The following is a 13,851-nucleotide window of genomic DNA, read 5'->3' as shown; positions in this document are numbered from 1 at the left end:
GAAGGATAAAGGAGAGAATTCATTGAGCCCTGTTGGGGGCGGGTCGGGCTCCCGGGAATGTTGACAGTGGAAAGAGGGAGAGCGTGAGGGAGAAAGGAGGGAGAGATGAGCGGGATCGAGATTCCATTACACTCCTCTTCAGTCTGAACTCGCTGCCGATTAAAACCACTCTGGTGAAACTCGGTGTGAGATCCAGATCCAGAAACTGAATTGTGTTCATGACTGCAGCCGCTCACATGAAAACATCAAATACTATAAATGTCAAAGAGAAATTTACACAAAAGCTACCGGGAAGATACTTAGAGGGTTCGATCTGTGAAGTTTGGTTCATTTTCTAGAAAGAATAACTTGCGGTTTTATAAATGCTTATGAATCCCGCCCGGGGACCCTGACCCAGAGAAACATCAACTGATGACGGAGCAGAAACATAAAATGCTGGAAAATCTCAGCAGATCTGACAGCATCTGTGGAGAGAGAACAGAGCTAACGTTTCGAGTCTGGATGTCTCTTCGTCAGTTTCCAGCATCCGCAGTAATTTGCTTTGAACTGATGAATGAACATTTGAAGTGGAATCTCTCCTCCAATATCCGGCGGAGTTTGTTCACACAGAGAGTCGGGAGAATGTGGAAGTCGCTGTCACATGGAGTGGTTGAGGGAGAGAGAGTTGGTGCATTGATAGGGAGGCTTGGATTACAAGATGATTTTATACCGCACAGGTTGTATATGGAGTTTGTTTTGTTTCTGTTTGAAAAAAATGAGCTCACCATTCGACGAGATGGATTTACACACTGAAATTCTGAAATAATTCAATCTATGCTGCTAGAATTAGTTGGCTTTGAAATCCGCAATAAAAAATATTTAAATATAAATTCTTGTGCTAACACGAGGATTTAACAACAGTAATAGTGGAGAACAAGTGATTGGGGAATTCAGGATCTGAACAGGGTCGCTGTCAGCCTTGGCATCTAGACTCTGACTTGTACAAGTCAACTCCAATCTACTGCACTCCTGGTTTGTCGGTTCAGCTGGTGAAAATCGCAATAGGATTCATTCTGCCGGATGAAATGTTGGACACTGAACTCTCTCCATGGACCTCGTTAGACTTCACAGAGGATCATAGAGTCACTGAACAGCATAAAATCTACTATGATCCCGATATGTTCCATCTAAAGTGAATTCTTAAATAATTATTAATCTTAATTTACTGAGTTCACTGTTAACAGCTGTATTCGTTTCTGAAAGGACATCGACACATCTTCCTTTCCAACAGCCGCTTATGCACAGCTCTGGTAATGCAGTGTTAGTTGTTCCTGACAGGAATTAGGAGTATTGCCATTCTGCCCTTTCCAGCCTTTCAGCCTCAGAATTGAATTCAGGAACTTCAGATTCTAACCACCGTTACCATTCTGCTGTAACCATTAACACTGCTCTGGAACCACCTTATGCTTCTTCACCAGTCCCATTCCCCATTCTCTTTTACTTTGTACCGTTACACCTTTAGACATTTAACCTCTCCTGTCCTGCACCATTTCATAGAACTTTCCCTGTTGTTATTCTCCGCCCTTTTCCCCCACACTGTCCTTGCTGAGAAATTATTTACTCTGTAAAATATTCCAGTTCCGATGAAAGGCGATCGATTTGAAAAGTGAATTGTGTTGCTCTCTCTATTGATGCTGCCTGATCTGTTGAGTGCTTCCTGTATTTTATGATATATTAAGGATTGGGTCTTTTAATGTCTGATATATAACTTTCACTCACTGCAGGGTAAATACAGTCACACATCAGGGAGCTGAACAGAACAGGGGTGGGATTCACCCACAGAAATGTGACCTCAGCAATTTGAATGAGAAAGTGCTGAAACTCCCCATGGCTTCCAGACACCAGGCAGAGAGTTTCAATGAGCTTCTCTCCGATATTCGGTCAGAAATGCGAAAATTCACTGATAATTGCACAGTGCTCAGTACAGTTCACAACTCCTCAGATACAGCATCTTCAACAGGGGAGAACCTAACCAACGCCCCGTGATATTTAACGGCAATACTAAATTCACTTTGGAATCAAAAATAAGAAGGCAGATCACTACCTGAGTGGCTTCAAATTCGGCGAGTGGAGTGTGTAGCGGGACGTGGGTGCTCTTAAGAACCAGTCGCTGAAGGAAAGCATGAAGGTGCAGCAGCCGGTAAAAAAGGCAAATGGTACGTTGGCCTTCATTGCGAGAGGTTTCGAGTACAGGAGCAGGGTTGTGTTGTTGCAATTTTCCAGGGCCTTGATGCAGCCACACCTAGAATATTGTGTGCAGTTTTGGTCTCCTTTTCTGAGGAAGGATGTTCTTGCTCTCGAGGGAGTGCAGCAATGGTTTACCAGGATGATTCCGGGTATGGCGTGACTGATGTATGAGGAGAGGTTGACTCGGTTAGGATTGTTTTCGCTGGAGTTCAGATGAAAGAGGGGAGTTGAAGGGAGAGGAGATTTCATAGAGCTTTACAAAATTCTAACAGGACTAGACAGGGTGGATGCAGGAAGGATCTTCCCAATGGCGAGGGTGTCCAGAACCAGGGCTCACAGCTTGAAGATTTAGGATAAACCATTTAGGACGGAGATGAGGAGACATTTCTTCAGCCAAAGAGTGGCGATCCTGTGGATTCATTATCACAGGAAGTATTTGATGTCAAAAGATTGAATGTATTCAAACAGCGGCTAGATATAGCACTTGGGGCGAATGGGATCAAACGTTATGGGGAGAAAGCAGGGTTAGGCTATTGAGTTGGACGATCGGCCATAATCGTGATGAATGGCGGAACAGGGTCGAAGGGCGGAATGGCCTCCACCTGCCCCTATCTTCTATGTTTCTATTGCCGGCGCTGAGTCCCGCACCATCAATAAGCTGTGGTGTCATTGATCAGAAACACAGTTGGACGGATCAGATAAATATTGTGAAACAGGATCAGAGGCTGGGAATTCTGCAGTAGGTAACTCATCTGCCAAAGTCTGCTCATCCTATAAAAGGCACAAGCCAGGATTGTGAAGTGATATTCTCCATGTGCCTGGTAAAGTGCAGCTCCAACAACACATGAAATTCGGCACCATCCAGAATAACGTAACCCGCTTCACCCGCTGCAGTTTTTACCGGAGAGAATATCTACACTGTTCATTGTGAATGTGAAAAAGCAAATTACTGCGGATGCTGGAATCTGGAACCAAAAGGGAAAATCTCAGCAGGTCTGGCAGCATTTGTAATGAGAGGAAAGAGCTGACGTTTCGAGTGCAGATGAGCCTTTGTCAAAACTGACAAAGCTGCATTGTGAATGTGTCCCTGTCATTTTTATTTTCTGTATTAATCAGGAGTATGATCATAGAATTGGATCATAGAATCCCTCCGGTGCAGAAGGAGGTAATTTAACCCTAGGTATTTACCCTATTAGTCCCCCTGAAAACCACGCAGACACGGGGAGAATGTGCAAACTTCACACAAGACAGTGGAACGAGGCCAGAATTGTACTCGGGCCCCTGGCGCCGTGAGGCGGCAGTGCTAACCACTGTGCCACCTTGCTGCTGTTATGAGTGCCGTTAGCAGAGGACAATCTGTAGGATTTACTGTGAAGGGTAGTGTAGCTACTCTGAGTGATTCATTGCGGGTGCAGTAAGTTTCTGGGATGGGTTGAGGCTCTGTGTGAACTCAAGTCTTTTATTGTGAGAAAGCGCACCGCTGCCACCTGCTGACAGAATCTCGGTACTGCAGCAAACAATTCCCCATTGAAAACGGCCCAAGAAGTGGAGAAGGTTCACAGACACGATCGGGCCATTGCATTTTTTCTGTCCTAAACTCAACCATCTTCAGTTACTTCATCAATGAACTTCCATCCATCATAGGGTCAGAAATGAAGATGATCGCTGATAATTACACAGTGTTTAGCACCATTCACAACTCCCCAGTGACCAGTCAGCGGGGAAGATCTCCCAATTTTGGCACAAATCCCTAAATGTCAGTGCGAGGTTCTCTGATGGGTTGTCTGGGCAGAATCTGCCTTTGCCACATCTGAAGACTCGGTGAATGCCAGGTAGTTGCTTTTGATTTAATCTTGTTTGACATTTCCACCGCTGTTTGGTATAATCGAGTGGTGTTCTGGGCCATTTCAGAGTAAACAACAGTTCTCTGGACTTGGACCTGGTAAGGACGGCGGATTTCTTTCCTTGGGGAACAACCTCATTCTTTCATTGTCGTTATTACTGAGGCTCGCTCTTTATTCCAGATTTATTTCATGAATTAATTTAAATTTTCCAGCTGTGGGATTTGAACTCAAGACTCGAGAGCATTAATCTCGGCCTCTGGATTTCCACTGCAGGAACATTACTGTAATTGCTGATGAGACTTCTCGTTCAAGTCTCCACAACTAGGGGAAACATCCTCCCAGCGTCAGCCCTTTGCAGTCCTTTAAGAATGTTATATTTCAATGAGATCACGTCTGATTTTTCTAAACTCTGTGTAATATCGACAGAATCTACTCATTCCTCCTCATCGAGCACTCCCCAGAAATCCACATACAGAACTTTGGTAGCACTGTCTGAAAGGCAGTGACCGTTTCCTTCAGAGAAAGTCTTCAAGACTGTACACAAATCTCCAGTGTGGCCTCAGCAAAGTTGTTTAAAGTTGCTGACAGTATTTTTTATTCTTATACTCGCAAAATTCTCAAATAGAAGTAAGACATGAGTTAACAGTGAACTCATTAAATGAGAATAAAATATACAACGACGTAATTTAGATATATGTTCCAGGGTGAACGATGCATTGACTAAACTCTCCTCTCCGTTTTATCCTTTGTCTTGTCGAAGGAGATACCCGGAGGTGAGCGTCAAACAATTCGCTCTGCAGAGTGAATTTCAGCTGAAAATTCATCAGAAGAACCGACACTCGGAGTGTTGCAGATTGGAGTTGATTTTCCCAATCCAAAATGTTCACATAGAGATTGTGGAGATGCCGGCATTCGACTGGGGTAAAGCACAGTAAGAAGTCTCACTACACCAGGTTAAAGTCCAAAAGGTTTATTTGGTAGCACAAGCCACAATCTTTCGGAGCACTGTTCCTTCATCAGGTGAGTGGGAGTTCTGTTCACAAACAGGGCCTATAAAAACACAGACTCAATTTACAAGATAATGGTTGGAATGCGAGTCTTTACAGGTAATCAAATCTTAAAAGTACAGACAATGTGAGTAGGGATGGGGTTAAGCACAGGTTAAAGAGGTGTGTATTGTCTCCAGCCAGGACAGTTAGTGCGATGTTGCAGGCCCAGGTATGTCGTGGGGGTTACAGATAGTGTGACATGAACCCAAGAGGACACATGAGGACGGCCTCAACCAGGACCTTGGGTTCATGTCACACTATCTGTAACGCCCCCACTTGCAATATCTCACTAACTGTCCTGTCTGGAGACAATACGCCTCTCTTTAACCTGCGCTTAACCCTCTCTCCACTCACATTGTCTATACCTTTAATACTTGATTACCTGTAAAGACTCGCATTCCAACCATAATTTTGCAAATTGATTTTAGGTCTTTAGATGCCCTGTTTGTGAACAGAACTCCCACTCACCCGATGAAGGGGCAGCGCTCTGAAAGCTCGTGGCTTGTGCTACCAAATAAACGTGTTGGACTTTAACCTGGTGTTGTGAGACTTGTCATCATATCAAGACAGCCAGTGATCCTGTTCAATTCGTAAGTTCACCAATCACTTGTCCTCCACCATTACTGGACTTAAACCCTTCTGTCGGAACAATGATGTCAATCATATTGATTTTCGTGGTGCAAACTCAGAGTCAGCTAAATACTGCAGTACTTACCAAAACTTACACTTTAATAGCGAATCCTAATCCGTATGTATTTTCCACGTGGTTGTGGATATTAATGTGGGATTCTTTCGCTGCTCTTTCCCAATGATGATAGGTTCGAATGAAATCAATTATCACGATGTGGATTTGATCAGTCAGAATAACGTCTAAGAGTACATAAGAATCCGAGAATGACCCAACACGGAGAAAGGACATTAGACCCATCGCGTGGGACTGGACTGTCAAATTCAAAGACAGTCCTCACTTTTTGGCACGTTTTCAATGGGGAATTCTTTCCTGTAGCAGCGAGATTCTGTCAGCAGGTGGCAGCGGTGCGCTTTGTAACAATGAAAGACTTGAGTTCACACAGATTCCCAACCCATCCCAGAAACTGACTGCACCCGAAAGCAATTAATCACAAACTCACAAGCATCCGCCATGAAGGAAAATACAGCAGTCATTTTAACCGGAGTCTGGCCCAAGGACAGTGGCGGATTAACAGTTGAAGTGGCTCAGGGCGCCGCTTCATTCGCGCCACACCCTCTTCCTACGACCAGAAGACCCTCCTCCACCACACCCCCGCCAACATCGAGACACTCCCTGGTCCCCACCCCTCACACACTCCTCACCCCCATCCGGCAACGCAGTCCTCACCCCCACCCCTCACACACTGTCCACCCCACCTTCACATACTCTCCACCCCCACCCCTCACACACACTCACCCCACCCTCACACACTCTCCACCCCCACCCATTAGACAGACTCCACCCCCACCACTCACACACTCTCCACCCCCACCCCTCATACACTCTCCATCCCCACCCCTCACACACACTTTACCCCCACCCCTCACACACACTCACCCCACCCTCACACACTCTCCACCCCCACCCATTACACAGACTCCACCCCCACCACTCACACACTCTCCACCCCCACCCCTCATACACTCTCCATCCCCACCCCTCACACACACTTTACCCCCACCCCTCACACACTCTACACCCCACTCCTCACCCCCTCACACACTCTCCACCCCCACCCCTCACACATTCTCTCAGAATCATTAGTCTTCATCAGAGCTGGAATTTCATTATGAAACAGAAAAAACATGGATTTCAGAGCATTTCTTGCAGGATATGGACGGTGGAGTTAAGATAGAGATCAACAGCAATGTTAATGAATGGGTGGACATTTTCAATGGGCTGAATGGCATACTCTGGTTCCTATGCTGATATCTAGATATCACTGAATTAGAAGTAAGAGAAAACAGAACATGCTGAATAAACCCAGCGGGTCCGGCAGTATCTGTGGAGAGAAGCAGAGTTAACGTTTCGAGTTCAATATGACTGGTCCACAGAGTGAACCCCTTATAAAACATTGTTTCGGCCTCAACTCGAGTATTGTGGCAAATTCAGGGCATCGCAGTTTCGAGCGTGTGAAAGCATCGGGTAGCGTGTAGAAAAAGATTTGTGAAATGGATCCATCAATGAGAGTGTGTGAGCTTTCATCAGAAATGAGCATTCCATCCACTAAAACCTTTACCCTGGTTCTCTGTCTCTCCACAAATGCTGCCCCAGTTGCTGAGTATTCGCAGAATTTTCTGTTTGAAAACAGATTGGGAAATAGTATTTAGCTGTAAGATTGGTAGGACTGTAAACCTGTACTGATGAGTTCAGATTATTGCACAACTGTGCTCTGCTGCAACTCACGTTGCTTTCCTTTGACAGTGTACTTGGGTCTGTCCTGATACTACACGCGGTTGCTTCCTTGTTGTCCTTTCATGGGCCCGCCTGAGGCATTGATTAAATCGTCCACATTTTAAGTAAACCGTGATTACATCCACTTTTGTTGAATGCCAGAGAAGATGAGAATTCTTCATGTGACCAGCTGCCGCCTTCCGGCCGCTCCGGCCCGATTGCTGCTGTGAAAAGGTTTGTTTTGTTCTTTTTTTTGTTTTCAGAAACCACACTGTCCATATCAAATCTGTGTCGATGCAAATTTGCAATTTCTTCTGATCCGCAGCAGCCAAATAAACCTAAAGCTCAGAGATATATATGCGCGTTTTCAATATTCGTGCTTATTAAAAATTTGTTAACTCAAATTATTTTTGTACAGAAGGAAAGCTTTTATGACTATATCTAGATTTTAGGTTTGTATAATAAAAACATATTGTTTTAATTATCATAAAATCTGGTTCTGATATAATTTGTAGTCATGCATATCCAGTATCCTGTAGAGGCAGAACTGGAACTTCAACATTTTATGTGGCTAACAATTACAGACAGCCACAACAAGAATTATATCGAGTTTAATGTAATTAAAGAAGGGTGAAGGGACTCCACAAATATCTCAGTCCTCGATGATGGGAGAGCTCAGAACATCAGTGCAAAAGACAAAGTGAAGCATTTGCAACAATCTTCAGTCAGAAGCGTCAAACTTGGCCTCTCCCTGAGGTCCACAACATCACATAGACCAGGTTTCAGCCAACATTATTCACTTCACATATCATCATGAAATGACTGAAGGACTGAAGGCAACTATGCAGTATTATAGCACAGAACCATTCAAAAGATATGAGTTAGAAAGAAGCCATTCAGCCCATCTTGTCTGTGCCGGCCAAACAAACAGAGAAAAAATAAACTAGCCGCTCATTTTAATCCAATCTCCCAGCACCTAGTCCATAGTTCATTGCATCAGACGCAGATCGTCGAGTCATATGGTCATAGAATTTTACAGCACAGGAAGAGGCCCTTTGACAATTGTGTCTGCGTCTGCCATCAAGCACCTATCTATTCCAATCCCACTTTCCAGCACTTGGTCTGTAGCCTTGCATGCTATGGCATTCGAGTGTTCATCTAAATGCTTCTTAAATGTTTTGCGGGTTCTATCGTCTTTAACCATTTCATGTCGTGAATTCCAGGTTCTCACCATTCCCCGGGTGCAAAGGTTTTTCCTAAAATCCCCTCCTGCCCTGACCCTAAATGGATGTCCCTGGTTTTTCTGCATCTACTAAGGGAGGAGTTTCGTCCGATGTGCCCTATCTATGACTGTCATAATTGTGTTCATCTCGACTCGCTCCCTACCCGGCACCTCCCAGCCTTCTGTGCTGTAAGGGAGTAAAAAACAGTCTCTCTAACCTCTCTTCATAGCTGAAATGCCCCAGCACAGGCAACAACTGTCGAAACTCCTTTGCACCCTTTCTACTGCGTGTGATGATGGATAGGATTCCAGGTCCCCTTTTTCCTGACAAACAGGAGGATGCTGTTGTTATTTCTTATGGATTCTAGATGGGATTGATGTAAACTGTAGTGAATTGGAGACAAGGTGAGTAAATGGAGCTGAGGGACAGATCAGTCATCATTGAATCAAAATTCGGAAAATCGCTGAATTAGAGAATGGTTAAAGAACAAAAATAGGACATTCGGTCCCATTCGTCTGTGCTAGCTCTCTGCAAGATCAATGTCACTCCCCTGCCTTTACCTCAATGTCCTCAAAATTCTTCTTCAGGTAGAGATCCAATACTCTTTTGAAAGCCCTGACTGTCTCTGCCTCCACCACCCTCTCAGTCCGTTCATTTCAAGTTTGAAACGCTGCCCCTTAGTAAAAAGGTTTTTCCCTCCTGTCACCTTCGATTCTTCAGAAATGTATCTGGATTCACAATGTAAATTATAATGTTTAATAACAGCCACAATATCAAAGGCTTTCATAGATAGAGTGCTTCAATAATTAATCATTACAGATTTCAGGGCCAATTCACTGATGTGGTCAGTGGTGAGACAGACCGGATAAACCAGAGATAAATGATAACTGTGATCCCACTAACGTTCCAGTGCAGCAACTGAACTGTTTCTCTACTGGTTAAACATTATGTGTTAATGTCATACAAATCCAATCAGTTCACACATCATGCTCAATACAGATAGACTGCCAAATCAGTATTCACAGCAGTGTCACATCTTTTTCTTTTTTTTCATTCATTTATGGAATGTGGCCATCGCTGTCGAGGCCAACATTTACTCCCAGTCCTCGGGAAGGAGATGTTGAGCTGCATTTTTCCAACCGCTGTGGTCCCTGAGATACACCCACAGTCCTGTTCTGGAGTGTGTTGCAGGACTTTGACCCAGCGACAGTAAAGAAGTGACGATATATCTCCAAGTCAGGGTGGTGAGTGACTTGAAGGGGAACTGCCAGGTTGTGGTGTTGTGTTCCCTTGCTGCCTTTGTCCTTCTGGGTGGTAGCGGGAGTGGGCTTGGAATGTGTTGCCTCAGGAACCTTATTGCTTAAAGAGACGAAAAGCAGGCTCCTATTTTAATGTGAAATAAAACCTCCCAGAAACACCCAGCTTTCCTTCCCCTCAATTTTGTTGGAGTACAGAATTAGACATTACATTCTGGGCAGACCATTTTTACAGACCATTACAAACGCAGTCCAGTTTGCCACTGTTGATTAATCATGAAAGAAAGTTACATTGCTGAAACATACCCAATGTTTGAAGTCAGTCAAACTGACAGTCAGAAAATGATGGGATTATTCAGCAGGCCAGGCAGCATGATAACGGCACTTGTTCACTGCCTGAGCTCAAAGTCAAGACAGCCGAATATCACAGCAGCAGCTGCTCTCCCTCCTACCCTCCCCTCCCCTCCCCTCCTGCCCAAAGTAAATGTCAGACTCACGGCTGGAAACCATAGCTGCCGAAATTGTCAATCACAGTGAAGAGTGGAGGGAATTTGGGAAGATTGGGATGGAAATCCTGACAGGTGTTCTCAGAGAATAATACTGACAACTGGGAATTTATACAAAGCGGGACATGGGTAATTTTTTTCGCCACTCTCTTACGCACCCCTTTACGTCTTTATCTCTTTGTCTGTCCCTCAAAACCTACGAATACATGTGAACTGGAACGTCTGCGATTTTTCACTTTCATTTCCTCTTCCCCCTTATGTTCCTCTTTTTGGTTTTCATCCTCCAAAGGAATTGTTTCCTTGATTCCTGTAAAGATTCCCCAGTCCCCAGTTTGAGAATCACTGCACAGATTCATCTCAGTAAAAAGTCTGATAACACCAGGTTTTAGTCATCTCAAACACGGTGATCTATCGCCACCTACCGCCATTAGAGCAACATTACAAGCAGGAAGGTCACCGGGTTCCTGCAGTTCACAGCTCATTCAAACCAGTAAGTTCCTCTCGACAATGAGCTTCTGTTTGTTTCTTCCCTCCCTTTCCTTCTTTCCCTCAGCCCTACAGGGGTCCTTGCTGATCTTTCAGTTCCCAGTTCACATTCAGGGTTTATACCCAGAATATGTTAACCTGGCTTCTGTCTCCACACGTGACTGAGACCCACACTGGCAGGAGGCAGGGAGACGGTGTGAAATTATGGGATGGATCTGTTAGAGACATTTAATGCCGCAGATTGTCAGCGGTGTTGGGTTATAATCACCGATGTTTGATCCTGGACTGAAGATGGGAAAGATTCTCTCAGTGAAAGTGTGGGTGAAAGTGTGGAGATGGGACATGTTGTCCGCATTGTAAAATGACACCTGTCCACCCTCATAGTCCAGGAAAACCCCGATCTTCCGGGGATTCACACTTGGGGTGAGGGGGATCTCATGCGGGGAGTTGATGGCGAAATGGCCTCTTGCAGGTATCAGCCCCATTAGCCAGAACCCGGGCTCAGGGCTCAGGAGGATTACTCTTTTCCTGTCCACAGACTCTCGGGCCACTCCGACTTCCCACTCTGTCTCCTCCCCCACCCCCACCTCCCAGTAATGTTTCCCTGATGTGAATCCTTCTGATCCCAGGATATATTCCAAGGGATCAAACCTCTCCGGGGTGTCAGGGAGTGGCTGCCGTTTGTCTCCGAGTCTCACACTGGTCCGGTCCTCAGACAGGATGAGCCGGGGATTCACTGTGTTCGGATCCAGACTCAGAGAGGCTGGAGCTGGGGGAAAGTTAAAATAACACAGTCAGTGATTTAGAGAGAGGGGGTAAAATTGGAAATAGACGGCGGCACAGAACAGGTGGATTAACATTTGTTCTGTCACGCACCGGATATTCCATTCTATTGAAATCTGCTCTAGTCTGCCGGTGAGTCCAGACCCTGAACAATGTGGGTGACTTTTCCCTGCCATCAGAAATGGCCCAGATATCGTTGTGTCAAACCGCTACAATAAGAGTGATTAAAATAAAACTGGACGGATCACTCAGCATGAACCTCCGAAGGAGAAACACCAGCGAAACAACCTGTCCAGTTAACACTGCAAACTCCTCCTCACGAGGGAATTCTGCCAACAGTAGAAAAACTGCCCTGTGGATGTCAAGACAGCCAAACAAAATCGTATCACTTTTCACAAAATATTTGTTTCCTAACATTTATAAGAGCATATTCGATTACTCTTGAAAGCTGACAGTATATTAAGTGCAAAAAAATCAGTTTGTTCCAATAATGAAAGATACCCATTACATGTACAATTGCAGTCAATATTTACAACGTTCATTATATGTCAATCATGCAATAAGGCTTTTTTCACGGGAGATTTTCACTAAGTCTAGGATACTGTATGCTTTATGAACCACACTCTCGGCATGTCCTGTCACCTGTAATAACCTATGCACATGTTCACCCATAACACTCTGCTCCTCCAACTTCTTCATGATTGTATCTTTTTTTATGTTGTCTTTCTCTGTTCTTTATAGCAAAACGAATCACATCACATTTCTCTGCATTTAGTTTCGTCTTTCACATGTGCATCCATTCCACTATTTTCATGCCCTTTTGAAGTTTTCCACGATTAACCTCACAGTTCACAAAACTCCCAAGCTTCACAACATGCAGATATGTTGAAATTGTGCCCTGCAGACCAAGATATAGATCATTAATATATTTCAAGAAGAGCAAGGGACATAATCCTGACCTCTGAGGAAGTCCACTATAAACCTTCCTGCAGCCTGAAAAACATCTATTGACAACTGCTGTCTCCTGACGCTCAGCCACTTCTTCATTCCTGTGTATATTGTCCGTTATGTTCTATTAGCAACAATTTTTCTGACGAAACTATTTCTCCAAACGCTTTTTTGAAGTCAATTTACTGTTCACCACATCTACAGCACTATCCTCATCGGCCCTCTCTGTAGTCTCTTCAAAATACGCCAGCGAGATGAACAACGTTTACACTTACACATTCACTTTGATAGCCTCCAGGTAAAATGGCTGGGAATGATTTACGTTGCAGGATGTCCCCGATTTAAACATTAATCGGAGCAACCCTGAGACTAAATTCACACACAGTACTCCCTACCTGCTTCCCACAAATGTCATCAAACACCCACAATTACGTGGCAGCAACAAAATAGTTATCCAGTGTTCCTACACGAAACACAAGGAGAAGCCTCATTCTCTATCCAAACTGGAGACATTTGCTATAACTGGAGACTCAATACAATCTAGATCTTCCTTTGAATGGTGATGCCCCACCCAGATGAACAGTCTATACAATGGTTCAATCACTGGTCTGAAAGGGACCACTGGAAACTCCCATCGGAAATGATGTAAGGAGTCTCCCTCTGTTTCCTGCTCAATATTTATACCGAAAACAACACCATCATGCTGTTTCAGGGCCTTTACTATTCGCAAATTGATTTCTAATATCCTACGTTAAAACAGAGAAAATTCCTCTTTTTTTCTTTTGCAATGATGTCAATGTGACCAAAAGGTGAGTTATTTGCTCACAAAGCTGTTCGCCGCTATGTTACTTCCTGTCTCGTCATCCCACCCACCATATTCCATAATCCTGGCACCACCCACACCCCACCCCGGGTTGTCGATGGTTTTCCTCTACTTCGCCCTTTCCTCAAGGACTGCCAAGCACTTCCCCTCACTGCAAACCCGTGGAAAACTGGCCAGCAAAATTGGAACTGAAGCCCGACCTCGGGGTTTGATTGGACCTCGGATCAAAGAGAGAGCATTGCTTTCACAAATTGCTTGATCTCTGGAATCACTCACAAAATCAAACTCACTCAATATAAATGG

At 44.5% G+C, this 13,851-nt stretch overlaps 1 pseudogene; it reads right to left on the bottom strand.

Annotated features, from left to right (window-relative positions):
• Window positions 1-10,671: 10,671 nt before the first annotated feature.
• Window positions 10,672-11,767, bottom strand: LOC145337542 (E3 ubiquitin-protein ligase TRIM69 pseudogene; annotated as a pseudogene).
• Between the last annotated feature and the right edge of the window lie 2,084 nt (window positions 11,768-13,851).

The sequence above is a fragment of the Carcharhinus amblyrhynchos genome, unplaced genomic scaffold, assembly GCF_965287045.1.
Source record: "Carcharhinus amblyrhynchos unplaced genomic scaffold, sCarAmb.v2.hapA scaffold_52, whole genome shotgun sequence".
Lineage (NCBI taxonomy): Eukaryota > Metazoa > Chordata > Chondrichthyes > Carcharhiniformes > Carcharhinidae > Carcharhinus > Carcharhinus amblyrhynchos.
This window is presented reverse-complemented; position numbering and strand designations above follow the sequence as displayed.